The sequence below is a fragment of the Gouania willdenowi genome, chromosome 15 (assembly GCF_900634775.1).
Source record: "Gouania willdenowi chromosome 15, fGouWil2.1, whole genome shotgun sequence".
Classification (NCBI taxonomy): Eukaryota; Metazoa; Chordata; class Actinopteri; order Blenniiformes; family Gobiesocidae; genus Gouania; species Gouania willdenowi.
In genome coordinates, this window is record NC_041058.1 from 16389057 (window position 1) to 16399507 (window position 10451).

Here is a 10451-nt window from a genome sequence, read left to right on the forward strand (position 1 = left end):
TCAAACCAAATTAAATCAAACATTATTCTATATAATTTTAACTGTATAGAATTTAATACACTGTATTATCTTTATTGAGAAGGTATTTTTTCGGCTCCGGAAGGACTTTAATCAAGGTGAAATGAGGCAAAATGGCTCCCTTGAGAGTAAAGGTTGTAGATCCCTGGTCTAGTGTATAGTACAGTGTGCCATTTCAAACACAGCCATTCTGTGTTAAACAGTAGTGAGGGAGGCTTGATTGGTGACGGGCCACACCCGGGTGCAAAACATGATGTAATCACTCACATCCCAAACACACTCGTCAATGGGAGGTGGAGACACGAGCAGGAATACCTGGGAAGCACAAAAAGACAAGAGTTAACAAAACAAAAAGAGGGCTTAAAAGGCTAAACACAAACAGACCCTGACATTAGATATGTACCTTTAATAAGATATTATATTTGAAATACATTAAAATTCATATTTGAAATATCCTTGCCAATTTTGCTGATGTTTTTAAATCCATTTCATTTTTGCATTAACTTGTGACATCTGGCAGAAGTGTGTGATTTGTATCTCCTCAAAGTTTTACTGCTGCATCTCTGCCAAACTTATCAAAAGGTAGAGTTCAAATAAAATTGATTATGAAAAATCAATACCTAAATATAATTACTATTGCAACAATACATCTTCAGTGGAGTAAAAGTAACCTGTCTCTTGACAGTATGCACTGTATGTATGCACTCATTGGAAGCTACTTCTTGCTTTAATATGAAATCACATTTGTGTCCCTGTTCCTTGTTCAAGTTTCCATTCTGTGCTCTTTCTTTCTGGGGTCTTTTCTTAGTAAACTACAGAAAAATTCAAACTGTTGGAAAAGATGCATCATGGAATAAAAGAACGCCACACCTAGAGAATCATTAAGCTTTACAACTAGCTGGAGCTCACTGTTCACTGACTGGACAACCTTGGTATTATTAACAGCTCACTTCAGGTTTTATGTATATTTAAAATAACAGTACTAACAAAAGGTCCACCCTGTAAGATTATGATTAGAACTCACTCATTTTGTTCCAAATGAGGATGATTTAAATTAGCCTTGCTTTTACTGCACGTGTGCATGTCACTGTCTATTAGAGTTTTCAAAAAAGATGTCAAGGAAAGCCCCTTTGAGGAGTTTTCTCATGGAAACCCTTTCATATGCCATGAGTTCATGAAAATTTCCACTCATTTTGGAGTTTCTTTACAATGTGTCTGTGCACGTGTACACACGAACGAGGACTATGACGCTGATATTCCCAGTTCGGTTTGAAATCAGGCAGCAGCTCCAAAAACATCAGAGAAGGTGAAAGTAATGGATTACAACTACTCATGATACTGTAATTTATTTGCTTTTATCGGTACTTGTACTTTTTTTTAGTAATTTTACTTGTGCGTGAGTACGTTTTAAAAGAAGTAAAGTAATTCAGTGCATTTCTACACCCAAACCATCACTGAATGAATTGTTAATTTTTGTTTTTAACCATCAACGGACAACAATCGACCAGACAAATGCATCATATCATAGCCGATCAACCAGAATAAACGTAATATACGGCACCAAAACAGCATTGAATGGATGTTTTCTCAGTTTTAGAGTCCATAAATTTAGCTATACTTATAAAATGAGAATTTTCTTAAGTCTATACATGAAATGTTTACTGTATGCAAGGGAACTGTGGCAAGATTTATTACCAAAAATAAACTTGTAAAATTTACTTTAAGTACTATTTAATTGAGATACGTTTTACATGTGCTTGAGTGTTTTATGTATGACTTACTTGTACTTGAGGACCATTTGAGTCAAGTCACAGTACTTCTACTTGAGTAGGATATATCAGTACTCTTTACACCTCTGAAGAAGGGCCGGTGTGTAGAGCAGACAGGCAAATAAAAACCGTCTCATGTGCTTTACAGTCCGTCCTAAGGTCATAGATGCAGTAATAGTTGGACACCGTCTCATTGCTGCTCTGCAGTAATGATCTCTGCTTCTCATGCTGAGCAGTTCTTTAATTGTTGGATAGACTGAACTTCAGGTTTATACTTTAACAGAAGCATGGCAGGCTTTTGACCCAAAGCTCATCTGTTAGCTGTTGTTGTCTCTGGACCTTTTTAAGCTTCTCAGACTGTCACAAAATACTTTTAGGTGTGATTTCATGTTTTCCTCCAAAGTGTGCTTTTAATCTTCTGCAATACCGCAGTAATCTGAATATTGTCCTTTTGAAGGCATTATGAGGATTTTGATTGATTGCATGTGTCGGTGTAGAGCGGAAACATGATTAATTTATCAAAGGGGTTTTGAGTTGTCAGTTTGTGCAGCCTTGTTGACATCTGTGGGAAAATTTCAGAGGTTTTTTTTTTAAAGAGGTGTCACAAAAATGCAACACGCTGAAAAAGCCCCTGCACACATGCACAAATGCTTGAAAAAGCATCAAATACACACTATGTACACTAGGTTGTTATTATCCAGTAAAATGATTAATAGCTTTTAATGCAAACCTTCTGTCACTTAGACAAACGATGCTTTGAGAAAGAATCAATGGACATCCTGCTTTGTTGCATGCATGTGCCAAAAAATGTAACGTAATGTGAAAATGAAGATATTCAGCTGTCAAAAGTCACAGAGCATCGAGCGAGCCTTTGTCTCTCTGCGCTTGTGGTCGTGTGTGAGCTGCATGTTTTATAAGTAAATTAAAAAAAACTTTTCTGCTCACATATGCACAGTCCTAGTCCTGATTGATTATATTAAAACCTTTCAGCGCTAATAGACATATTCTTGAAATAAGAACAGGCAAAAAGGAGCTAAATATACAGCATTCGTAGATGTACATGTCTCAATCATTGGCGTGGTCCTGTTGCCCTTTCTTTGTCCTCTGACCAACATATTCTAACACTCAAGAATGTCTCTGATGGGCCTCTTTGACATGCATTGTTTGTGCAAGAAAATTTAGATTCCCAGTCCCTGGCCTTGGCCCTCATCTGTTGCCCAACCATGGGCAGGGCTGCCACTGTGACTAATGCTCTACTGCCTTATAGATCTGAGTGTGTGTGTATGCATGACAGAAAGTGTGACTAATGCCTCCAGAATGGTATTTATACATTAGGGGGCCATTAGTAGTTTAGACTCCTGGGTGGAACAGCAGGGAGTGAGACAGGCATTGTCGTGGCCCCCGTAGTTACTGATCAGAGGGCAGCCACTGTCACGCCTGCTATACGGAGCCATTTTTAGGAAGCTGCAGAAACAAACAACAGCTGCCGGGGCTCTGGATCTGTGGAATATGCTTCATGAACAGATGAAAGCTGAGGTCTCTTGAATTTAAAAACTTTGTGCAGTACTGATTTTTTTTTTTTTGTTTTTTAAATCATATGATGAGATTTAATATATATCAGATTTGTGCAAACCAATTAATTCATGATCAAGATACATTGATGACAAAGTGTGACATTGTGAATATATAAATAATGGTCACATTCACATTGACAGCATAAAATTGTGAAACTGAAGTTTTGCGTACATTGTATCTACATTTTGGATTAACGCGTACGACCTCAAGTCCAACTCCACTGAGGGTGAAAGAAAAGCGGTGAACCAAATTTCTAATAAAAATCACACACGTGAACTCTCTGCACATAGTAGTTTTCCTGCCTAAAAATATTTGACAGATCAGCAGTTGATGCTTGAATTGTCTGTTAAAGTGCTTATCTAAAGCAATGTGGGTGAGTGCAGCGCTGACATAATCCTTAATGCTCAGCCATGACTCGCTTAAGTTGTAGAAGTAACCAAGTGCCCATTTTGTTTGGCCTTTTTAATTTTTCCATTTGTGTTAACAGCAGACTGACTGACAGACCTCAACCAAACTGGATTCAGTCACTGACCAACAGACAGCATCTCCCGAGTAACGAATAAAAGATGAAACAGAAGCAAAGCACTTAGCTTAGCACAGTCAGACGACACTGGTAGGGGGAGAAATACTCAAAAAACACAGAAAAACCGCTGAAATGAACACTGACTGGATAATGCCACTGGGAGTAAATCAAAAACCTAATTAAACATAAAACCCACTCAATTAAACCCTGTCGAGTCCACTCTATCACACAGCTGAAAAGCAAACAAATAAAAGGCCATGAGTCAGCATTAATGGTCTGTACACTGAAGTGACACGAACCATGTGATCAAATGAAATCCAACAGAAATATCATACCCAAATAATACAAAATATAACTCACCAATCCAATGGTTGTGATCGCGAGATAAAAGATTGATCCAAAACTGATCAGTTTCCATCTTTTTACCTCTGCCAAGTAGGATGTTTATACGTACAGAGTGCTTCATGGATTTTGAGGAAACTTTAGCCAAAGATAGACCTCATGCTGTGTAACATTTCATTAAATCGTGGAGGTTGATCAGCTGTATATACTGATTCTGGATCAGTTTCTAAAGTTATTAATTAATGATGGGTTGGTCCCCACTGAGTTTCATTCAGATCAGACCTGATTGCGCATTTCATCGCAATGGGGTCGTCCATACATTTGGACCTACTGTAACGTCATTATGGGGATATACATTTCTAACAAGCCTTTAAAATGTGAATGATCATGGTACCATGATGGAGGATCAATAATCCAGTCATCTGCCAATATCTGATATTTGGTGCTTAGCTGAGGTTTGCGCTCTCTAAGTGCTTATGTTCAAATGCAGCTATTTATTGAAAACAGTGGAAAACAGTTAATCCACAGCATTCTGGTAGTAGAACATCATTCTTACTATGAGTTTTTATGATTGAGAGAAAGCATGCACAAGGTGTGACTTAAAGTTCAGATGTGAACTCATGAATAGTTTTTATAGATTTGATATTATTTTCTCTTAATAAATGGATGTCATTTGCCTTTTTAACATTAAATATGAGTTTTTTCAGGATTTTTGGGCACGCTTTTTCAAAGGCGGAAACTTTCGCTGCCAATAGTAATGAAAAGGCCCAAGTATGTGTTAGTATTTGTGTGGGAGAAGGAAGGAGGAAGAGGTGGTAGGTGAAAAAAAATAAAAAAAATAAAAAAATCCCTTAACTTTCCAAGATAAATCCTCTCTCCCACCTTCTGACATTTACAGAATCCTGGAGCGTGGGAGTATGGAGGGGGTTGCCCTGTGAGTGTGTCCACCCTGGGCATAGTATATATACGTGTGTGTGTGTGTGTGTGTGTGTGTGGTTTCCCTGCACTGAGGAGAAAAGCTTCATTGATACAAGATGGCGTTCAGCTCCAGTCTCAAGTGTTGTCCAGAGTCAGAAGCAAACAGGGGTTTTCCACAGGTTTACATTTGTCAGTATTTGCATGTTTCCCATGTTTGCATAGAACGGTATGACGTTTTAAAGGTGTGAGTTCCACTCATAATAGCAAAGGGAAATCTGTTTTTCAAGCTGCAGGGTTTACAGAGGGGACAGGACGTCTCACTGGAAGCTAATATATATACTGCACAGTGGCACATCCTGTAATACAAACCTTAGTGAGGAGTGTCACTTTGGGGGCAGATGATAAACAGTAACATCATTAGAGACATACTTAGAGACCTAATCACAAGCATAAAAACACTGATATAAAGATAGACGTGTATTGTCCCTCTGATTTACTTCCAACTGTAACACAGCCTTTAATGGCTGACTTCATAGTGAACATTAAACTGGGACTCCTGACGCATACAACTCATCATCATCATCATCAACATTATGATCCTGATTATGACTATTCACATCGTGATGATCATCCCCTCTATCCTCATCTCCAGTGACTGGTGTTTCACGACTTATTTAATATCCATAATACATGTCAAATTATGAAATTTTTTGGGCAGATAAAAAAGTGTTTTATTACTTCTTCTTCTCATACGCATTGTAGTGCTTTCTTTTTCTTTCTTTGTTTCCCTTTTTGTCTTTCTTTTTCTTTTCTTTTTACTTCCTATCTCAAAGTGTTTGTCAGCAAATGGTCACGTGACTTAAACTTTCGGAAAAGTTTGGTGAATTGCACTGTGGGATTTGGAATCCCGTAGAAGAATGCAAAAATGGCGTCGAAGTGGAAAGGTTTGTTATTTTTACTTCATTCTTCCCGTGAGATCTTGTGTTTCTTTTCCAGACAAGGATAGTGATTTTCTTAATGACATTTTTGTTCTGTTTTCCTTTCTTTTTTTAATAAGTGAATTTATTTTAATAATTTAATAATTGTGACCATCAACGGCCCTCCCTAAGGAAGGGTAAAAAAAAAAAAAAACTTTATTAAAGGGAGAATATAAAAAGAGAGGGCAGTTTTACAGTGCTTTGTTGCTTTGTTGTAGTGCTTTCTTATATAATAATCAGCAGAGTTGTAAAGAGTACTGATATATACTACTACTCAAGTAGAAGTACTGTTACTTGATTGGAAGTCAATACAAGTAAGTCATACATAAAATACTCAAGTACAAGTAAAAAGTAGCTCAAATACATAGTACTCAAAGTAAAAGTTACTATTTATTTTTATCTCCCATGTTTTATTTTTAAATCTTAACACGGTTCCCTTGCATACAGCAAACATCTCATGTATAAACTTAAAGAGGAGGAGATTAAATCTACCACAATTAGAACTTAATTTATTTTCCACAAAGGCATCTGTATAAAATAAAACTTTGTCAAAATGTACAATTCTTTAAAAATAAAATAACACCACTGGATTCAATTCAAAATGAAAAAACATTGTCAGGCTCTATAGATACATTTATAAACTTTAAAACTGAGAAAATAACCAGCATTCAATGCTGTTTTGGCACGGTGCATTACTTTTAATCTGATTGGTCGGCTCTGATGTGATGCATTTGTTTGTTGTCTGGTACTTTTAATCCATTACTTTCACCTCTGATAATTAGTCACGTGCATAAAGCTTCATTTTCAGAAATTCTCATTTCTTTATTCGCCCAAACTTTTTTTATTTTAATAAATAATCACATTAAGAACTAGAAAACATGATAATATCTCACTGTTCTCTTATTCCAATTTCTCTAGCTGACATTTTCCTGTCCATCATAGGCAACCTTTAACTGTCAGCCTTGTCATTCTTTAGAGACGGTCCTGTCACAGACCTGTCAGGTCAATAAAATACGACCTTTGGCAGCATAGATCTAACAAAGTTCCATGCTTTGCGTAGTGACAGCCCGTATAGCCCACTAGAGTAATTTAACAGGCTTCAATAAAGGAGCACTCGGCTTCGGTGTCGTCTCTGGCTCAGCGCTTTGTGACAGGCGGGCAAGTGGAGGAGCAGCCCAGTCAGTGACCCGCCAGGGTTGATGTACATCACAACGACACTGACCTACTTAACTGCCACCTCCACTTGGACGTCAAGGAAATCTCAGTTTGACATTTGGAGGAAAGCTTTGACAACATTAGTCAGGCAGAACGGCCCAGTTTAATAGTTGAGTCTCGCTAAACACGAGAAAAGAGCCGCGGGACGCATTGGACGAGACCAAATGTGTACAGACACTCAAAAAACACCTAAGCCCGAACAATCAAGGCTATAACGTCTCAACTTTAATACGACGCAGATTGATGTCGGTGAGGCAGAGAAAGCCTCCACTGCCACGTTTTAAAGCAAGAGGCGAACGCGAGAGTCAGTGACCCGGAGCAAAGGTCTCATCAGCGCCTATCGCCGTCTCAGGCCCCCTCTCCCTGTCAAAGTCACATTTTAATCACAAACATAATTTGAATTTACACTAATGAATACAAATGACTCCCAGGACTCCACAAGCTGAAAGTAATAAATTATTATGGCCGCTAACAATCACATTTCTGAAGCCCCTTTTTCAATTAGCCGCCCCCGCGGAGATGATCACGGAGTTCCTGGCCAAATGAAGATGAACGATGGCCCCCACGCATCACTGTGCGTCTACTCCTGTGATTTATTAGCTTTCTGACTCAGAAACATCTTTGACGTGACGAGGCATCAGGTTTTTTCTCCACTCCGCTCACTAAAGCTTGATGAGGGAATCAGAAAATTGAAAGCAGGTGTTAATCAATCCTGAACTGACGTGATGGTAGATTTAGGATGGAGCGTGACACAGAGAACATCGTCCTTTTCCACTCACTGACATCAACCATTTGGATTTAAAAAGCCACATAGAGGCGGACTTTAAACACACATTCACTCCTATAGTTTAGAACAGGGGTCAGTTAGAAAAGCACTTGTTTATATATATATACTACATTTACACAGTTTTACTTTAATTAGAGGGTAAGATAATAAGGAATGCTATAAAGTAACTTAAAAAGGGAGGAAATGTTGAGGTTTCAAGTTCAACATTAAACACTTTATTTCTGACAATTATTGCAATTGTTTTATTTTCATAGAAATCTATAGAAAATCCACCTTGCGCTTTTAAAAGTACATCTTATATATTATATTATATATAACATACCAATGATCATACACCAGATCTGCAACACTTAAAAACATTTGTCACAATGTATCCCTGAAAAGAAACATTTAAAGATGGTTAATTTCATGCAAAAACTTGATCAGCGGTATTTAACTCTACTAAATACTATTCTCTCATATGTACTAGCAAGTACTTAGTATATTTATTTTTATGAGTTTGAATCCTGGAAAGTAAATCAAATTTAAGATGGAGCTCATTGGGGACGAGAGCTCCTCAGGGCCCCTCACATGGTCAATGCGGGCTACCTGGGGCCAACAGACACTGTGTTGGTGACCCCTGGTTTAGAAACTATAATACGATTCACAGTTTTTTTTGAGTGTATAGGAGAAAACTTGAGTATAAGGAGAAAACACATGCAAACTGGGTCCAAAAAGGTGATCAAATTATAATGTTTATTATAAAAAGCAAAAAGGTATTCAGGGTCAAACTGTGCAGCTCAGGATTGGCCAATGACTTATAGGCAGTATACAAAAGCTACGAATGGCTCCAACTAATTTAATTTTGATATAAACATTTTTTTTTACAGCAATTACGCAGCAACACCTATTAAATAACGATAATAAAGAATAATGCACCCCCCCTTGACGGATTAGTGTGTCAAAAGTAAAACTCCACAAGGACAAAAACATGCCACAAGGACGAAGGTACAGTAAAGAACCCATCATAAAGTCATTAGTCTGTGTGGAGAAATCCAACTCTACATTTTTAACCTTTCAAAGTGAAAACTTGATGACATGGAGTCAGGCACGAGCAAAGCCCTCAACCCTGAACATGAATAAGTGGGTCAGAAGATGAATGCATGTTTTTTTAACCATGTTTGATTAACTGGTAGGTTCTACTATATTGGGTGCTGCTGGTGATGTTGCAGTTTTCTTAGATTATGACAAGGGAATCTAGCTGAACCTTATGAGTGGTGTGTGCATGTTATTCCAGTACATTTTAAAGGAATTCCTTACCACTTAGCCCAGTTTGGTGATGGGGAGTGAAATGGTATGCGGTTAAGTGTAAAGATTTCACTATAAAAATTGTGTATTTAACAATTATTAAAATAACTCAAAGTTCTGAGTGAGTTGCCTGATTCCTGCTTTATTTAATCCAGTCGAGAACCTGCTATAATCATTTGAGTGAACCTGCTTTTATTCCGTTTCTCGTGATGCTGTGGGTCTGACGTCATGACGTCTTTGCCTTCTCTAGAATTTTTCTAGAAAAATCTATAGAAAAAAAAAAAATCTGATTTCATGTTTAGTTTTTTTTTTATTTTCTGCCAATTTAAACTTGTACTTTACGTTATTAAGCAACTAAAATTTCATTTTAAGGTCACTACAAAAACAAATTTTCATTAAACCAGGCTTGGGGTTAATTATAATTAACTACAATTATGACATAATTATAATTGTAATTGAAAACATATCTTGCTGTTGTAATCATAATTGAGTTCAGATTATTGATTTTGTAATTGTAATCAAAACAATTTAAACACAAACCTGTGGAACCATGTTACAGTTCTGTGTCTGTCTTACATTATATAGTTAACAATTATTAAAATATGTTTCAAATCAAGTGTTCCCACTACCTGTTAGTTCTCTTTATGATCATTTTGCCATTAAAAAATAAAATAAAAACGAAATACTGACAAAAAAAGGCTCAGACGCCCACACCAAAAATATTAATACCAACATTGTCATGGATGAAGAAGCCAAACAATGTCACCAAGACATGAGAAACAAATTGGATGATGAATAATATTTTTTTACTGTTTTTTTTTTTACAGCTGATTTAAGACACGAGCCAAAACTGACCCATTATCATAAGAGATGCTAACAGAAAGCTAATTATTGTTATTTAACTTTTGTAATTCAGAACATAATTATAATTGACTTTCAAGAGAAAAATAATGTAATTTTAATTGTAATTTCAAACAATGCTGGTCACCGTAATTGTAATTTCATTGTTATTGAAAGTGGATAATTGAAGACATATTTGT